Below are 19,834 nucleotides of genomic sequence, written 5' to 3'. Positions count from 1 at the left end.
CTAGGCCCTACAGCATTGTTCATATCCTGCTCTATGTGCACACATTCTGTGGTTGGTGTGTGTGCATATGCAACTCTAACACAGAGCAGAGCGCCTAGAAGAGTGTAGTGTGCACCTGGATGCCTTTCTGTTGCTGCAGCTGAACAGAGTTTGTGGAGGGCAAAGTACCAGGGACACTGAGGGTCCCAACTCCTCTAATCAGAATGGCCAGAAGGCAGGTCTTGCTTTAGGTGAGCAGAAGCCAGAGAGAGGCAGCTTAACTGGGTAGTGAAGAGGGGAAGCTTGTGTGAATTGTTGTACATTGTTGTTGTTGTTGTTATTATTATTATTATTATTTCCTGCCCTCCACCAGCAGGTCCCAGGGTGGGTTACAGCAGTCTAAAATCAGCATTAAAAGCAATTAAAGCAAATTACAGTCACAAGAATAGGGTTGGTCCTGAAAACGTATATCTCAAGTGCCAAAGACTAGGGTAAAGAGGTGCATCTGTGAGGAGGGCATTCCAGAGCTTAGGGACTGCCACAGATAATGCCCTCTCCTGGGCTACAACCCCCGAACTTCTGAGGGTGGTGGAATTACTGAGAAGCTCTGAAAAATTCAGTTGGGATAGGTAATGTATCTATTAAACATCTAAAGTAAAAAATATAATTTTAATGTATGTTGTTGTTATGTGCCTTCAAGTCGATTTTGACTTATGGCGACCCTATGAATCAGCGACCTCCAGGAGCATCTGTTATAAACAATCCTGTTCAGACCTTGTGGCTTCCTTTATGGAATCATTCCATCTCTTGTTTGGCCTCTTCTTTTTCTACTGTTTCAGTATTATTGTCTTTTCTAGTGAATCAGGTCTTCTCATTATGTGTCCAACGTATGATAACCTGTTTCATTATTTTAGCTTCTAGTGATAGTTCTGGTTTAATTTGTTCTAACACCCAATTATCTGTCTTTTTTGCGGTCCATAATATCTGCAAAGCTCTCCTGTAACACTACATTTCAAATGATTTGATTTTTTGCTTATGCACTTTTTTCACTGTCCAACTTTCACATCCATACATAGAAATCGGGAATATCATGGTCTGAATGATCCTGACTTAGTGTTCAGTGATACATCTTTGCATTTGAGGATCTTTTCTAGTTGTCTCATAGCTGCCCTCCCCACCCGTAGCCTTCTTCTGATTTCTTGACTATTGTCTCCATTTTGGTTAATGACTGTGCCAAGGTATTGATAATCGTTGACAAGTTCAATATCCTCATTGTCAACTTTAAAGTTACATAAATCTTCTGTTGTCATTACTTTAGTCTTGCTGATGTTCAGCTGTAGTCCTGCTTTTGTGCTTTCCTCTTTAACTTTTAAATTTTAATGTATATATGTAATATATTAACTAGCAAACCTAAAACATTATTAAAAACAATAATATATGGCAATAAAATATCCTTCATCCATTCCATGCAATCAGATCTTGAACTAGATCTTTCCCAAATGCATATCAGCCTATAAAGCTTTTCTTCATTGGGCACTTTGGATTTTTGTTGGCTAGATGTTACTAAGCTCCTTTGGTGTTTTTAGATCTTGTAGATAATAAATATGACTTTTGGTGGTTGCTGAGGTTCAGACCAAGATTTATGTTACTTGTGCTGTAGCCGTCTATTCTCCTGTTTCATTGCACATAGGTCACTAGAATACCAAGGTGACCTGCATGCTCTACAGCGATGGCGAGGGCACTCAGGAGCAATGATGTTGATGGCTCTGCGCATTTCACTATTCCATAGTATGACAAGGGCCTCGACAGCCATGTCAGCCTAAAAATCCCTCAGAACATTCAGGAATCCTTCAGATTCCATAAATCTCCAAGTGCAGACAATCACAGTAGGTCCCCCATCCCTGCAGTGTGAAGTAGCCACATTCAACACATACCTCATCAGTGAGTAATCCATCCATATCAATGGACTCACAGTGAGTCCCCAATCAACGGAGTATTACCAGTCTGCTGTGTGGCAAAATCCAGGTCAAGTGTATGTCTGGCTATATATGTTGGACCAGTGATGTACTCAGACAACACCATGATTGTCATAGAGGCCATGAAGTCCTGAAGTGGCCCATTTGAGGCAGCCTCAACATGGATATTGAGGAAGGGGGGGTAATGGATACATGAAGGGAAAAGAAGGCAGTATACTTGCTCACTTTTAGTTTTGGTCCTGCCCCGATGGTGTGTAGCTCCTGATCACTTCCCCTTGCCACCAGAAGGCATATAACCCTTGACCCTTAAAAGGTTGCCAGTCTCTCGTATGGTATAATACACTGTGTATATTCTGCTCTTTTGCCTTTCTGAAGACTGCTTATTGTGTTTGTGTGTATATGTACACTCACAATAGTTCATTTGTTTGCACAGCAGACATGATGGATGCATTTTAATAACACTCTTTCTACTAACCTTTATCAACCCAGATTAATCTTGAGCAGGCAATTCCTCAGATTAAAAGGGATTCTTTATTGTGCTGGTATACAAAATTCATCTGTCCAGCAGATGGCAGAGAACATAAGGAAACTACATGAGTATTTATTAAAACACATTAAGAGTTTATGGAGTACAAGACTATACAGTAAGGGTAGAGACACACTTGCTGTTCTGCCGGTTCCAATGAGTCTCCACGTCTCTTTTCTGAAAATGGGGGCACACAATGTTAGTCAAACCCTACACCTTTTTACTGTAAAACCTGGTGGGAGCAGTTTGGTTGCATTTTTTTAATCACTTCAAAGAGATTTCACAACTGATCGGCGGATCAACCCGTTCTCCCTCCAGGTGTGGCCAATAGAAGTGCTTTGCCGTAGGCAACTAGTATGCTCACAGCCTAAGATGCGTGAAATTCACAGAGCTTTCATTGTAAGAGAAGCATACTTCTCCAAATTTACCAAGCAGCCTGATCTAGGATGTGCCCCTGCTGCTGCTATTTAAAAGACAGTAACAAAGTAGATTACACAATTTACATCAACACAAAAGCCCCAGTATTTCCAGTATCTGGAAAAAGGTGGCCATTTGTAATGAATGAAGAGTGAGCTGTCCCTTAAAATAGAGAGACTGTGTTTTCTATCATGGGATGGCTGCTTGCACCTGCCATGCCCCATCCTCCTGCTCTAGGAGCCTTCATAAGAGAGCAGCTGCCAGAAGAACTGAGAGAGGGTTTCTGGTATAAAATTGGGGGTGGCGGGCCTTGGTAGCAATGTCATTAGCCTAATGTCTACTTTGGGAGTCTAATTGGGTTATTGGCTAAACAAATTACCTGTTTATTTGTTACTGTTGTACTGATCCAATTTTTATTGTGTATGGTGGTTATTGTACTACTGTGTTTAGACTGCTTGTTTTCTGTAAACAGCATTTAGTACAAGTGTATCTGGAAAAGTAAGCTGAATAAAACCATCACCGCCTATTTTTCAGTGAGCACAGAGTGGAGCACCGTAGCAGAATGGTGGAGTCCTCATGACTTCAAAGCAGTTGAAACAGCATGATATCCAATTGTTACTTAAGGGCATTGATTTTGGTGGGTCTATTCTTAAGCATGACTAACATGGGATATCATCCAGTTCTATACCTGTTGCCCACACTTCTGGTTGTGCACCAGAGTGCTGAATTGATCATGCAGGAAAATTCTGTAAAGACATGCCCATAATTCCAGTTAACTGGTTTGCGGAATTGGATGCATTTTCTCATGACATCAGAAGAAGACATCAGACTGCCCAGTAGACATCTGGGGAACTTCTAGCCCTCCAGATGTTGGTGGACTCCAACTCCCATCATCCCTGTCCATTGGCCATGCTGCCTGATGGCATGGCAGTTGGAGGGCCACAGTTTCCCCATCCCTGAAGTAGACTGAGCATTTTTAAAAAACAAAAACTCTCTCTTCTCAGCTTTATGACTAGTATCATATGAATTTATTGCTATAACTTCTTAAAGTTAAAGCTTGAAATGGTTTCTCAACAAAAGTTAATCTGTTCTTGTAAGTTTGATATCTGGTATGTTCTGTATTTAAGAACTGCATATTAAATTGTTTTTTGGAATACAGAGACAGCCTGGGAGTTCCCCATGTCCGTCCCCCCATTGCACTACTTCCGAAAGCAAAGCCATTCCCTGCTTGCGGTTCCTTTAAAGGAAAACAAATTAAAGGATCTTCATAGCTTTTTTGAAAGCCTCCTTTTTCCCCCTCAGCTTCTTTCCTGCAATGAGCATTTTAAAAATCTGTCCTTGTATGTTGGAAGATGGAGGAGGAGAAGAGAACAAGTTAAATTTAAAATTGGTTCTTGAGCTGTTACGTGTCTTGTTTTATCTACAAACTGGCACTGAAGATTTCTGTTCTTTTCCCCTTTCAGACTAATACTCTATTGGATTCTGCAAATTATACTGTAAAATGGTCTTTCATAAGTAAGGGAGCTTGAGGAAACACACAAGCTCTTTCATCATCCTGAAAACATCCTGTTCCGGAATGGATTTTATCCAAAGAAATATAGAACTCAAGCAGGAGTATGCAGAGTTACAGACCAATAGCTCTTGATCACACAAAATGAGGAAGAGTTTTGTAAATCTTTTACACAACTAAGCTATCAGAAAGTTGCCCAGTTACAAACATTTCTTTACCTATTTTGTATTAATACTCTTGAAACAACTTAGCCATTTCTGAAAATACCCAATTAAATTAGACATTCTCCAGTTCTCATCTTCAAGAAGTAAGATGAGTAAGTACCAAATTCTGAAACTGCGTTCCAAAAACAAAAGCTTGAGGGTGCAATGTGTTAATAATTGAATTTTTTTAAAAAAACATCTGATAACAATCATTCCTCTGGATTTTGAAATGTCCTTGAAACTGAACTGCTTTCTCAACACTTCATGGCTTTAATACATGTGTCAGCATTCAGGAATTTGGGCTGCTTGCACACTGCACTTTATTCCTTTATTCTGACAATTTCTTACCTGGTAATTTGCGCATTATATTTGATGTTTCACATGACGCACAAGCTAGCTCCAGAATTCTAGTGGAATGTGGTGGAAGTTTAGCGTAAATTTCGCGATAAATGATACCAGTAATAATCTGTTAGCATGGCTGGGAACCCGGAAGATCGCAGGAGTTTTTCACTATCTGCAGCTGCTCACGTGATGGGCATCCCAGCATGCAGTGTGTTCCTGCCCTTTAGTCATGCAGGTTTTCTGGGGTGTTTTGCCTGATGAATGTTGTACCGGTATTTCGGTATTGGTGCAGATAGCAGCAGCATTTCCTACATACACACCAGTCTCGATACAACTAAAACAATTTCAAAAGTCAGATCCTAAAGGGAGAGGGCTTGCATGGCAATGGGACGAGATCTTAGACCTCCTTCACAGTGGGGAACAGTGTGCATGGGTGAGGGACGAAAACAAGCCATGTGAAAGACAATTGCACACAATGCTGGTATATCGGCTGAAAAGCCTGCTGTTCCTTAATGCAACAGGTACTGCAGTGTGAAAGGGATTTTAGAAATCGGGACAGAAGTGCTACCTTTTTAATCCGTTAAACTTATTCAATCAGCCCCATGTGTGAAAGCAGCCCTAGTGTATCAAACTATGTTGGAGACTTCAAAGACGGAATGATTTTCTGTCCACATGAGCTCTTATGTTTGAGAAAAAATGGTCTGCCTGAAATTTTAAATCATTTTATAATGGTATAAATTTGGAGAACACTCAGTTCTGAAAATGTGATCTCTTTTGGCAATTGCATTGTGATGGCTACCAAATTTATTTATTTATTTGTTGCATTTATATACTGCCCCATAGCTGAAGCTCGCTGGGTGGTTTACAGCAATTAAAAACAATAAAAACAAATATACAAATTTTAAAACACAAAAAACAATTTAAAAAAACACATGCAAAAACGCCTGGGAGAAGAGGAAAGTCTTGCCACTAAGGAAATTCATGCCACTAAGTAAGCTGTCACAAAAAAAACACAATGGTTTCAACAGAGATTGTATAGCATGTATTGCATATTGTAAATATACAACAGAATTGCACAGACTAGGGGTAACCAATGTGGTCTCCAGATTTTTTCGACTACAACTCCCATCAGCCCCAGCCAGTATGGGCATTTCTTAGGGATGGTGAGAGTTGTAATCCACAACATCTGGAGAGCATATACACTCTACTGCCTGTCTCCAAAAAGTTTCAAATTAAAATATGATTTCTAAATGCACAACACAAAATAACTATGGACCACAAAATGCTTTTACAGTTTTTGGACAGGGGTTTAATTATTTAAGCATAAAGCCTACTAAAGCATGTTGCTTATTAGAAGAAACCTTAACTTGATGTTTGGAAGAACCACAGAAGGCAGATGTATAAGATATATCCCATTCCAATGCATATGTACATGGGATGAAGTTACACTGAATTCAGTAGTACATTTCCTAAGTTAACATGATTGCCATCTTACACAGTCTTCTTAGATCAGTTTCATTTTTTTTAAATCAAGTCTGTTACATTTTTTCAGTTTGGCCTTAACATTCCACAGTGCAGGGGGGGGAGAAAATGTAAACAAATTAATTCATAACAGATGGAGTGAAAGCCAATTTGAGCAAGGATTGAGCAACCATTTTTATAATTGTACAAACTTTGACCTTTCTGTATTTTTATATGACAACTCAAGATGATTTGAAACTTTACAGGTTAGGAGTCAGCCTTCTGGGAAATGGCAAAGCTTCCAGGTGGTGGTGCATAATGCATGAAAGACAAGGTTTCTCAAAACTGAATGTCGTGCTAGTCTGTGGGGCATTTGCATCCGAATGACAGATGTGTGACATCTTTTAAATACTGACATTTTACCAAATCCTGAAATTCTGCCAAGTACAATACTAAAGCAAGAACAGGACATTTAAAAAACTAATTATGTAACAAAGAATTTAATTAAAATTCTTTCATTAGAAATTGCCACCTAAAAACTGGAAACTTGTATATGTCTTTACCACCTCTTGTATATGTTGCTATGGGATTATAAAGCAATAAAACCATAAATGTTATTTATAATAGGGGAAAGGATGTAAATTAGAAAATGGCTGTTAGATGTATCATAATATTTAACATATTTTACCCTTTCAGTGCTGAGGGCATTTTTCAGATATTAACAATGTAATCAAAAGTAAGTCCCACTGTGTTCAGTGGGGCTCTGCCTGCCCTTTCTCTTAGAAACAGAGGAAGCTGCCTTATACCAAATCACACCATTGGTCCATCTAGCCAGGGCTGCCAGCAGCTGGTGCGGGCCTTCAGGCACCAGCCTGCCATGGGCCCTTGCCTCCCTCCTGTGTGTGAGCACATACTTAAATATGCCCAGTCATGCCACCTTGCATATCAGCACACTGTGCTCACATGCCTGCCATCACCCAAGATGTGGGTGGGTGGGTGTTGACACCCCTGCTGCCATCTTGGGTGATGGTAAGCATGAGTGCACAGCGGAATGATGCGTAAGGTGGCACAACCGGTCTATGTAAGTGCACACCTGCTGCGCATGTGTGTGGGACTGATGTCAGGTGGGAGAGTGGAGCTCCTGCTCTGCAATCCATGCCACTATCTGGTTGCGGCCTGGGAATCGATGCTGCAAGGGATCACAGAGCGGGAGCTCCACCCTCCCAGTCCCAGTCGCAGGGGCCCTCAGCCAACCTGGCTGTCCTCTGGCACTGGGCCTACATCTAGCACAGTATTGGAAGCTGTTCTCCAGGGTTTCAGGGGACATTCCCAGCTTTACCTGGAAGTGCTGGGGGTTGAACCTGGGACCTTCTGCATGCAAAGCAGATGCTCCATCTACTATTAAGCTATGGCTCTTCCCCTTGCTGGTCCTTTTTTCTGCTTCCTCCTCCTTGCTAATCTGCTGCAGCAAGTGCCCATTAATTTACATACTTTCTATCCCTCACCTTCAACACAGATTTATGTTCCCAAGGTGGCTAACAGAGTAGTAAAAAACAAAAAAGTGCAAATTATTATTATTATTATTATTATTAAAGCATATCGCTAATATAGCAAATTGAAAACAACAAGCAAAAGCAGCACCAAGCAATAGATGGTGAAATTAAAGTGTTCCAAGTTAAATAATGCTTATACTAACAGTTATATTAACAGTTCTTCAAAGGGGAGATCGGTTTTTGCCTGGCATCTAAACGTTAGTAATGACATCGCCATGACAATCTCAGTGGACAGGCAGATTGATATGGGAGAATATCATGATCCAACGGATACGTTTCTAAGCCATGTAAGGCTTTATAGGTTGAAACCAGAACTTTGAGTTGTCCTCAAAAGCTTACTGGGAGCCCGTGGAGTAGCCACTTAGCCACAGTGTTCTGGACTAGCTGCAGTTTTCAAGAGGTGAAGACAGGGCTGCTGAGAAAGAGGGCAGGAGCATTTGCAGCTGCCTTGCATCTTTTCCAGATATACAGGGCAATAGTTCCCAAACTTTTTCCCTGACAGACCACTTTGAAAATTGCTGAAAGTCTTGGCAGACCACTTAATGATTTTTCTGCCTCTTGTAGCTGCTAAATTATTTTTAATTGTATTTTTATTCATTTATTTCATATATAGTATTTTATTCTGTCACAATTTGAATTCCATACTGTCAGGGCTGGCTCCAGAGGGCAGCCAGGTTGGGCCCCTGCAACCCAGAGGGCCCCTGAAGGGCTCCTCCTTATGGTGGGAGGGTAGTGCTCCCAATTGCATCAGCTCCCAACCCTGCCATGGATCACAGAGAGGAAGCTCCTGTGCACCCCCCTGTACAGTCAGTGTGGGCTTCAATAAGCCCACACACATGCCACACCTATATCTCCTGTCCCTGTGGCTGCCATCCACCAAGATGGTAGTGGAGGCTTTCCTAAGGGGCTGACGCTCCTGCCACCATCTTGGTTGATGGCACACATGCTCATGCAGCACACACATTATTCACAGGGATGGGAGAGTTAGGTTAGATGCATGGGTGGGCTTATTAGCCCTACGCCGCCTATAAGGGGGGGGGTTGGGTTATGGCACTGTGGGCCCGGGACAGGCTGGTGTCCAAGAGCCCAGTCATGCCTAACGCCACCCCCGCATACTGTAATACAATTTGAATTCAAATTTTAATACAAAAATGCAATCTATAAGAAACTAAAGAAACAGTAAAATACAATTAAAATCAGTATGAATATCTAGTACAATTGATGTGCCGTCCCCATTAACAACAAGGCCACAGACAGGCCACAGACAACTTGAATGAGCTCATGGACCACTGGCTGGCGAACCCCTGTTGGTCCCAGGATATGATCTGAAGGCACATGAGGCCATCATGTTGCTGAAGTTAAGCGGGTCTGAATTTGGTCAGTGCCTGGATGGGCTACCATCTGAGAAGCACATGTATCTTGCCTTGGATTCTGTGATGGAAGAATGGCAGGATATAAATGGAAGTAAATAAATAATCATCTGTGTATCTCAGTAAGAAATGGGAACCTAATGTTTATTACATTTTAATTGCTGAAGGAACATGATTTTTTCTTTCCCCCACCCAAATTTTATCATCACCACAAACATGTGATGCAGGTTAGGTGAGAGGTTAACTGGTTCAATGTTACTCAATGAGCTTTGTGACTTTGTGGAGATTTGAACCCTCCCTGCACTCCCAATCTCTAGCACAATGTTGGCACTAGTTTTAAAGGATTTTGGGTGACATGCAAAGATGGGTTTATGTTTTCATATACACATGAGTGCATATGTAGCCTTTTTGAAAGGCATTGCAATGTTGTAAACAGCCCAGAGAGCTTCGGCTATGGGGCGGTATACAGATGCAATAAATAAATAAATACCCATTTCTTTCATCAGTTCCAGTATTTTTCCACATGCTTGCCTATTGTTGGAACGATACACAGGTGTGATTTTTCTGCATGTAATCACTTCAGTGCAGTTTCTTTATTTTATAATTACATTTATATCCCTCCTTTCCTCCAAGGAGCTCAAGATGAAGTACAAACATGGTTCTCCCCCTCCTGAGTTTATCCTTGCAACAACCCCGTGAGGTAGGTTAGGCTGAGAAACTAGGGTTGCCAGGTTCAGGGTCTGAGACTGATCCTGTATCTTTAGGAGAAGAGAAAGTCAGCCAAATGCAGGTGTTCTTGCAACACTGTAATGGGAAAAACCACAAGGTGGAATTCTCCCTTCCTCCTGCACAACTTTTGAAGATACAGAAGACCTCTTGGTTGCCAGGCCCGGCCTCCAAGAGGTCTCCTGTATCTTTGAAAGTCATGGAGGGGGGAGGGAGAATTCCACCTTGTGGTTTTTCCCATTACAGTGTTGCAAGAACACCTGCACTTGGCTGACTTTCTCCTAAAGATACAGGATCAGTCTCAGGCCCTGAACCTGGCAACCCTATGAGAGACAGTTACTGGCCCAAGGTCACCCAGTGCACTTCATGGCTCAGTGTGGATTTGAACCCTGGTCCTGCAGGTTCCAGTCCAATACTCCAACCACTACATTACACTGGCTCTCATATCACATATAATATTAATTCCTTCTGTTCTGAACTGTCTATGTGAGGCTGTGTACACACCATTCATTTAAAGCATGTGGTTTCCCCAAAAAAATCCTGGGAACTGTAGTTTACCCCTCACATAACTACAATTCCCAGTACACTTAACAAATGTCAGTTTCCAGGATTCTTTGGGGGAAGGCATGTGCTTTAAATGTATGTTGTGTATGCAGCCTCAATAGAAAGAACACAGATTCTAGTGAGATTTCATATCCTAGAACTTTCCTTGGTGTCAAATGAAGGAGAAAGATTATGCAAGTGTGTTTTTGGTAATAAACTTTTTATTCCCCTTCTTTTTTTTTCCTGTTGGATGGTTGATCATACTAGCATTGCATTTATAATGTGGCAAGCTAGCAATAGTCTTAACAACTACAGTTCCTCTGAACATTCCTCCCCACTGACTCATTATAGTTTGAACAGTTCAGAAATTAACAGCAAAAAAAGCCCTATCTCATTCTAAAGGAGGCTGTGATATTCTTTGCAACAATTCCGAAGGCTCTCTACAGCATTCAAAGGTAAACCATGGAAGAATGTTTTGAGGGTGGAGGTGATTTCTCTATCACCAGATATACACTGTGTACTTAATTACAGTGTCGTGCTCTGATGGGATTAATAGTTTAATGAACTGCTGTAAAAGAAAGTAAAGCTGCAATCCTAAACACAATTACTAGACAGTAAGTCTCACTGAACACAGTGGGGCTTACTTTCAAGTAAACATGCAAAGGCTTGCACAGTATAAGTTAATTTTGAGTTACTACGTTTCCATAGATAGTGAGTGTTTCAAGACAACAACAGCAAAAGCAATTTTTGCAGACATTGTACAAGAATTAGCCTGATTCAATGCTATCTGCACATTATGTGGCCCTCAAGCAATAGATTGCCGACTTCAGAAGGGATAGTTCTTCCGTGTAAAATTTGCCCTCTCCCTCTACTCTTAACTTATTTGCCTGCCACCACTGTTACTGAAAGGAAGGAACATAAACCAGCCATCCTTTCTCCAGTCATGAGTAACTGTTCCTACCATTGTGCTGCTCAGGGGAGGGGGAAAGTCACTCTTCCAACCAGCTATTTCTCCTGGGGGGAAATATAACTGGTCACTGATTTCCATGTAAGAGTTCCCATGCAGCTGTTGTTGCTGCTTCTCTGTGGAAGGATGAGTAATTTGTGTGGGCTAGCTTATTTTCTCCCCCATCAGAAGCAGTGAATGTGAAACATCCACAGGAGCCATAGGCAAGAGTTGTGATAGTTTCATTTAATTTTGTATGGAAGCTATGGGGGAGGGACTGATGGGACTCCTTACAGTTTCAGCTCAAGGAATGACTGAAATTGACAAAATCTGTATCAATTTCACCTAATTTTGCCATGGACCCTAGTAGGAACTGCTGTAGTCTCTTCTCCAGGAGCTCCATATCATAGGCAGAGATGTAGAACAGGTAATGGAGGGTGCCAAATAAAAGAGAGAGGCAGGGTTACACACCATTAGCAAGGGTATCACAAGCCAGTGAGGTAACAGAACCATTTCAGTTTAGTTTTCATGTGATTGTGCTACTCTTGCTCTGGAAGCTCCAGAAATTGCTATAAAAGAGCCTTTTAAAAAAGGAGGGTGCAAAGTTTTGGGGAAAATATTATTTGGATTCTCATGACTGGATGAGTAGTCAAATGTAGGAAAAAGGCTAGTGTGGAAGAAGTGCATGCAAGGCTCACAAGCTAACAGAAAGTAATCAATTTATAATAAGTAGACCAATCTACATGCTCTTTAGAAGTAAGAGTGCTGAGTTCAGTGGGACTTACTCTCAGGTAAATGTGTATACAGTTGAAAACTGGATAATGATGTTTTATTTATCAGCCCAGTATCAAGTTATTTTGTTATTCCTCATGATCAGTTATTGTATGATATCATTTTATAGTTTTAATTGCTTAAGATGAACCCAAAAGATAATCTTTGGAAATAGCTTGCTACCAGTTAAAAGACAAATTCTAATAGTCTACAGTGTTAGTAGCAAAAAAATTTCCCTAACATTATTAATGCCCATTGTTATGTACTCATGAATATACTTTGGGGATAATAGAGAGGTGGCCAAGGCAGATTATTGGAGGACTATTTCTTGGCAATATATCCGATACATTTACTTTAAATCCATTTAATTCTTGCTGAAAGCCCACATGTACCTATAGTGGAAAAATTTACTCTTGAAGGAGCACCAATATTGCCCTATGCAAATGAGTCTCTCTTGCTCTGATGTGCACTACCTTAGACCTTTTGAACAAGTATCACTGTCGGACTTCCGGGAAGGGTGACTTAGCCTGTGCCTGCTTTTGAGACGGGCTCCTGCCTCAAAAGAAGCTTATTCAGATATATCAGTCAGTTTTTTCTTTTTTTTTTGACTGATTAAACTTCTCCCGGGTAGGGAGAAACGAAGAGATTAACCTCAAAGCCTATTTTTGTTGGGACGACCAGATCTCATTAATTTATGGGACGAGGTCCAGCCGACGAAGGTGGGACGGATTTTCAACAGCAAGCTCTATCTGTTAAAGCGAACGTTCATCTTATCTTCTAAGAGAGAACGCACTAACAGGCAAGCACCCTTCTTTCTATATTTTTCTTTTACTTGACTTAAATTGTTGCTGTTTAAAAGAGATTTGCCAGATTGATCGGTTTTTGACATCTCACTGGGGAGCCGTAACTTCTCTCTGCTACGCACTAATTAATAGCTTATCTCTGTTTTTGTTGCAAAAAGCTGTCCTGGATTTGCATTCTAAAGATACACACAGAAGAGGGATTTCTATTCCAGATTTTTATTTTGAAAAATATTATACTGTTTTGAGACTACTCTCTTTTTGGTCTATTTTATTTTATTTTGACGAATCTGTTTCTTGACGATTGCCATTAATTCCTTCGATCCTGGGAACTGCATTTTGTTTACTTAACTATTGGAGAGATAAGGCTGTCTGCTCTGTTTATACTGTGATGTCACCAAGTTTGGAGTATTAACCCAATTGTTGCTGAAATAAGAAGTGGTTTTCCTATATTTTTCTTTTAAAATGGCAATTAAGAAAGTGGCTGAGAATCTGGAAATAACTATGTTTCAGAGAATAATGAATGAGATTGAGATAACGAAAATTGAATTGAGTAAAATGAAGCAGGAGATTAAAGATATAAGGGTCCCTGTGAGAGAGGTGACCCTGGAAGGGGTCCCTGTGAGAGAGGAGACCCCGGAGATTGGAATAGGGGTCCCTGTGAGAGAGGAGACCCTGGAGACTGGAATAGGGGTCCCTGTGAGAGAGGAGATCCCGGAGATTGGAACAAACGTGGAACAGGAACAAGATTTGGAGTCTATGGACTTTAGAAATAAAATCTATTGTTTGGAACTCAATGTTATCTCTGAAGAAATTAATGAAGATTCTAGAGATAAAGTTATCAATGGCATGGATTATCTTCTGGACTGGAATGATGTGATGGAGCCCAATATAGAGAAAATCTATGGAATTAACTGCAGCCATGTGACAATGGAAAAACTTTTAAGAGATGACCCAGTGTATTTTGAAAAAAAGAACAGAGATATGATTTTACAGCAGTATTTCAGCAACTTATTCAGAATGGATGGCAAGAAAATATTTGGGATAGAGGTAATTCCCATCAGACTCTTATTATATGACTATGGCTTTGACAGCAAGATTATTATGGAATACTGATAATGGAAGATTGGATATTGAAATTACTGGACTTAACAAGACTACTGAAGATGGAAGATGGAAAATGGAACTAATAGAGATAATAGAACAATGGCTACTGAAATTACTGAACCTAACAGATTCTGATGTGATGGATTAATTGAAATGTTTATTTTGACTATGGTTATGACAATAAGATTATCACAATTAGTAATGAGATGGATTAATCGATATGCTTATCTGGAAAAAAAAATTGATAGATATATTTCTTAAAGAATTGAAACCTCTCTTTGACTTTTTGTGGAAAGAATAAAGTAATGTTTATGAGATTTGATGATTAAGTAAGATAACTACTGGAGGAAAGTGATTTTATAATATGACTTAAGAGACAGGATTGCTATATATTATAGACTTATAACTGATTTGATCTTTGACAAATGGGAAGTCAATATTTTACTCTTTATTTTTTATTTTATTTTTTTCTTCTTTTCTTTTTTTCTTTTTGTTTAACTATTTTTGATTTTGTTTTTTGTCTTTGAATGTTTTATGATTTTGTCTTGTATGTTTTATGAAAATCTGAATAAAAATTATTGAAAAAAAAAAAAGAACAAGTATCACTGTCAGTCTGTCATTTCTAGCTGAACCTACTTTTATGAGTCCATTACATTTTTTGTGTGTGGGTGCAATTCTACCATTGGTTATCTAATTATAAGTCAGCAATTATGTAGCACATTTCAAGAGTTCAAACTTCTCGTATATCAGGGCTGAGGAACCTTTGGCATTCCAGATGTTGCTAACCTGCAGCACCCATCAGCCCTGACTCTTGACCATGCTGGCTGGGGCTAATGGGAATTGTAGTCCAACAACATCTGGAGGGCTGAAGATTCCCCAGCCTTGACATATGTTATTTCCATAATAGCACAATCCTAACCATGTCTGCTCAGAAGTAAGTCCTATTGAATTCAATGGGGCTTACTCCCAGGTAAGTAGTGTTAATATTCCAGCCAGAATCCTGTAAGCTAGAACAATATTATTATTCCCATATTGCTGAGGCTGAGGGTAAGAGAATAGTGGCTTGCCTAATGACATGTAATGAGATCATGGTCAAGGTGAGTTTTGAAATGGAAAGTTCCTGGGTTACAGCCAGCATCAGCCTCTGTGCTACATCAGCATCTGCTGCATTGCACCAGTGGAGTTGTTCAACAGTAAATCAATAGAGCATATACATGAGTGAAAAGAGCCAAGGCTGCAGCCTTGGTTTTCAGCCCACATTGGCTTTCAAGTGTCACTTTCTTATGCATATGATGAAATAGACCTTCTCTAAAAGCTCATCTATGATAAACTAGTTGGTATTTAAGGATTCTGTTCGACATGATCACCAACACAGTGACGTGACTGAAAACAGCACCCCTCTTGTCAAGCTCTTCCCACCTCCTGTTAATATGCAGCCACACTTATCCATCCCATGACATCATCATGCGTATTCCCATGCCACCACTAGCAGCAGCCAGTGATGCGGAGTGAGGGCAGGGAAAGTCATGTGATGATGTCAAAACACAGATCATTGTTGTTACCTGTTGTGCTAAATTAAGCAGGGGAAAACCCAAATATGGACGTGTTCTGTTTTCTGTGGCATCCTAGTGCTGCTAGGAGGATTGAGGATTTCTTCATCTCTTTGTAGAGGTGAACTAAACTATGGTAGACTAAAATATGATTAGCCTTCTAGAATTAATCAATACCTGTTATGTTCATACAATCTTTATAGGAAATAAATGGGAACAGAGTTTCCATTTAGTTTACCGATAACCTCATTTTATTCACTAATAGGCAAAAAAAACTTGCAGTTTAAGAACATGCCTATAGCCCACAGATATTTCTATCAAACTTTAAAAAGCAGGGAAATTGGGCAGCTGTTGTGAATGCACCATGGGAGCAGGAGACCTGACCTCCTGTCTGAGATACTGTACTGCCCTACAAATTTGTGTAGCTTGGAACAATATGGTAACTATTAGCTGGCTTCCAATTTCCCTGCTTTTTAAAGTTTGATAGAAATATCTGTTGGCTATAGGTATGTTCTTAAACTGCAAGGCTTTTTTGCCTGTTAGTGAATTTCTCTGCTTTTTAATGTGGGAGGTAGGAAATGGGATCCTGTGCAAGTTTGCTGAGATTGGATTTATCAGTTCCATGTTTATTGAGTTCAATGGGATTTTCTCCCCTGCAATGCTTAGGATAGATGAAACTGTTTGGTATTTTAAAAATATATGTGAAATAGGAATAGTTTTGTGGTCCTATTTCTCAGTAGAGATATAAATGCAAGCAGTAGGATGAGAATCAACCAGTCCACACTTTCCCTCAGACACAAATAATTACAGACACAATCTTCTTAAGTAAAAGATAAAGAATGTTTACTCACAACCTTCCATATGTTCAGGAAACATAGGCTCTAGCTTAGATGAAATAAAAGGAGTCTTAGTCCATAATAAAGGTCATCTTGGAGAGGAGCATGTGCATGCTTCACTCTCCTCATGCTTAATGGAGAATATGCAAAAACTACCAGACAAAGGAGGAGGAAGAGAAGCCAGGTAACCCCACCCTTTAGGAAGTTACATCACTGGTAAACAGGTACATGGGATATTTCCCAAATATCCCTTAAAGGGAACATGCAGGTTTGCTTATTCCAACACTCCTTCTCAAACTGGCATGCAGGAACCCAACAGCCCCATCTTGACACGAAGTCTCTGGAAACAGTCTCTTGGCAATGGCTTTGTCAAGATACCAGCTGTCATTTCTGTAGTTGGACAGTAGTTCATCTTGATGAATCCTTCTCTGTCAGCTCACGCACAATATGGTACTTTATCCCTATATGTTTAATGCGTGGTGTGATTCTCTCAGTCTGAGAAAGTCTAATACAACTTTGGTTGTCTTCCATCATCCGGATTGGTCTTTGTGCTCTTATTCCAAAGTCCTTTAGTAGTCTGTTAAGCCAAATGGCTTATTTGCATGCTTCTGCAGTAGCTATATACTCAGATTCTGTAGGAGCAAATGCTATAATGTCTTGCTTGTGACTAGCCCAGAGATAGGTCCATCTCCATATGTAAACAGGAAGCCACTAGTTGACTTGGAGTCTGAACTGTCTCCAGCCCAGTCAGCGTCAGTGTAACACACAAGTTTTGGATCACTATTAGCTGGCAATCTCGGTTTAAAGTCCATAGTCCCTTTCAACTATCTAGCCACCCTTTTGACAGCAATCCAGTCGTTTTGTGTGGGTGTGCTAGTTTTCCTGCATAGGATCCCTACTGCACTTGCTATGTCAGGTCTGGTGTTTGTGGTTAAGTACAGAAGCTTTCCCATTGCTGTTTTATAGTTGTTATTTGGTAAAGGTTCACCTACATCATTGTCTTTAAGAAAGTCTGTTGCCATGGGCATTGATACAGATAGGCATCTTTGAGTTCTAGCGTCTCTAAAAGATCAACAGTCTTTTGCTTTTGGTTGCATAGGTAAGAGCCATCTGCTTCCTTTTCAATCTGGATTCCTAGGTAGTATTTTGCAGTGCCTAACTCTTTGATTTCAACTTCTTTGTTGAAAAGATGTACAATTTCTGTGTAGTCTTGATCTCTTTGAGTCGCCACAATCAAGTCATCAGCATAAATCAGGATATAAGTTAAATGTCCATCTTTGCTTCTGGTATACAGGCATTGGTCTACCTCACCTTGCTTGAAGCCTTGCTCCTTGAGCATTTTATCCATTTTCTCATTCCAGGCCCTTGCAGTTCGTTTGAGTCCATACAGGCCCTTTTTAAGTTTGCATACAAGATGTGCTTGCTTCTGGTTCACGAAGCCTGGAGGTTGTTGCATGTACAACTCTTCCGTTATTTCTCCATGCAGAAAGGTGGTCTTGACATTGAGGTGTCTGATGTGCATCTGTTTGGAGGCTGCCACACTTAGTAGCATTCTTATTGTGCTGTGTCAGACAACAAGAGCAAAGATAGCATCATAGTCCTCTCCATATTTCTGCAGGAAACCTTTGGCAACTAGTCTTGCCTTGTAGCGTTCAATTTCTCCTCCTGCATCTTGCTTCATCTTGAACACCCATCTGCACCCTATGGCTTTCTTTCCTGGTGGAAGCTCTGTCAGGGTCCACCTCTTATTCTTGCGCAATGCGTCCTTCTCCTCCTGAGCAGCTTTTCTCCACTGAGCGGCCTCGGAAGCTTAATCTCCTCCCAAGTTGATGGTTCTCTGGGTAGGGCTGACTTTGCGAGGTAGGACAGGCATAGAGGTGGTACACCCTTGTTGGTTCACGATGAGCATCTAGGAGCTTGTTCTGGGATCTGTTCTCGCTCTGCAGCATCTTCCAGTCCAGTCATCTCATCATTCTCATCTGCGTCTGTACCTCTCTCAGCCTCATCATCACTTTCTGCAGTCTCTGCCTCTTCCTCTTGCTTAAGGCTTGGTTCAGGTTGTGCAGATATCTGTGGTGTCACTGGTATTTCATATGTGGGTACTGGCATGTTTATGAGAGATTGGACATGGTGTCCTTGCTCTTCTGAGAAATCTAGCACAGTCCCTCTTTTGTCAGCTCTGCTTTGTTCATCAAAGTAGACAACATCTCTTGTGCTGACTTCACCTGTCTTTAGGTTCATAACTCTGTAGCCTTTGCTACCAGGAGCATAGCCTATTAAAATAGTCTGTTCTGTTCTAGCATCTAGCTTCTGCCTCTTTTGTTTTGCTATGTAGGCAAAAGCAATGCTTCCAAACACTCTGATATGTGCCAGGTTTAGAATCCTGTCATGCCACAACTGGAATGGGGTGTGTGTGGTGCCCTTGGTTGGCAATCTGTTCTGGATATACGTTGCAGCCACGATCGCGTCACCCCACAGCCTTTTGGGTAGATTAGCGTCAGCCAACATGCATTTAGTCATTTCCAGAAGAGATCTAAATTTTCTTTCAGAAATCCCATTCTGCTCTGGAGTATGACTGACAGTCCTCCTGTGCAAAATGCCTTGTTCCTCCAGAAAAGTTTGTGTTTGGTGCGATATAAACTCACCACTATTGTCCGTCTGTATCGCTTTGGGCCTCCTTTCAAATTTTGTGCTCACCATGGAGATGTATTTCTTCAGCATCTCATGCGTTTGACTCTTGTCCTTTAATAAGTAAGTCACACAGTACCTTGAAAAATCATCCACAAAAATTAGAACATATCTATTCTTTTCCAAGTTAGGGTACATTAAATGGTCCACAGAGGTCACTGTGTATGTGATCTAGCACCTTGGTGCTTCTCTTTTCAGTTCTTGATGGAAATGAGGACCTAACACCCTTTTCCTCAATGCAATTTACACACCTGCTTGTTTTATCATGGCACTCTTGGTTTACCTTGATACCTGTGGCAAGGCTCTGCTTTTGCATTTGTAGGATTGGCTTTGGATCGCGATGTCCCAGTCGCCTGTGGCAAAGTTCTAGGCTGGTCTCATCCTTGTCTACCATGGCTGTATTTGCTTGTTCAGCTGAAAGACTTAATTCATAAACACTGTCATTTTCATAAGCTAGTGCAAACAACGTATCATCTTTGGTTACTGTACACTTTCCATCCTGGAAATGTATTGCATATCCTTTCTTATCT

General features: G+C 40.7%; 1 protein-coding gene across 7 annotated transcripts in view; it reads left to right on the top strand.

Annotated features, from left to right (window-relative positions):
- FGL1 (fibrinogen like 1) overlaps positions 1-19,834 on the top strand; it is an 81,983-nt gene that overhangs the window by 4,161 nt on the left and 57,988 nt on the right. For 3 of the 7 annotated variants that reach the window (XM_061584366.1, XM_061584370.1, XM_061584367.1), the window contains exon 1: positions 10,952-11,061. The exons of 3 other annotated variants lie outside the window; for them this stretch is intronic. The gene's annotated coding sequence lies outside the window, so the exon portion shown is untranslated. Of the gene's footprint in view, positions 1-10,951; positions 11,062-19,834 lie in introns of those variants that run through there. One more of the 7 variants, XM_061584371.1, reaches the window with a different exon arrangement.

This window comes from Rhineura floridana, chromosome 9, assembly GCF_030035675.1.
Source record: "Rhineura floridana isolate rRhiFlo1 chromosome 9, rRhiFlo1.hap2, whole genome shotgun sequence".
Taxonomy (NCBI): domain Eukaryota; kingdom Metazoa; phylum Chordata; class Lepidosauria; order Squamata; family Rhineuridae; genus Rhineura; species Rhineura floridana.
This window is presented reverse-complemented; position numbering and strand designations above follow the sequence as displayed.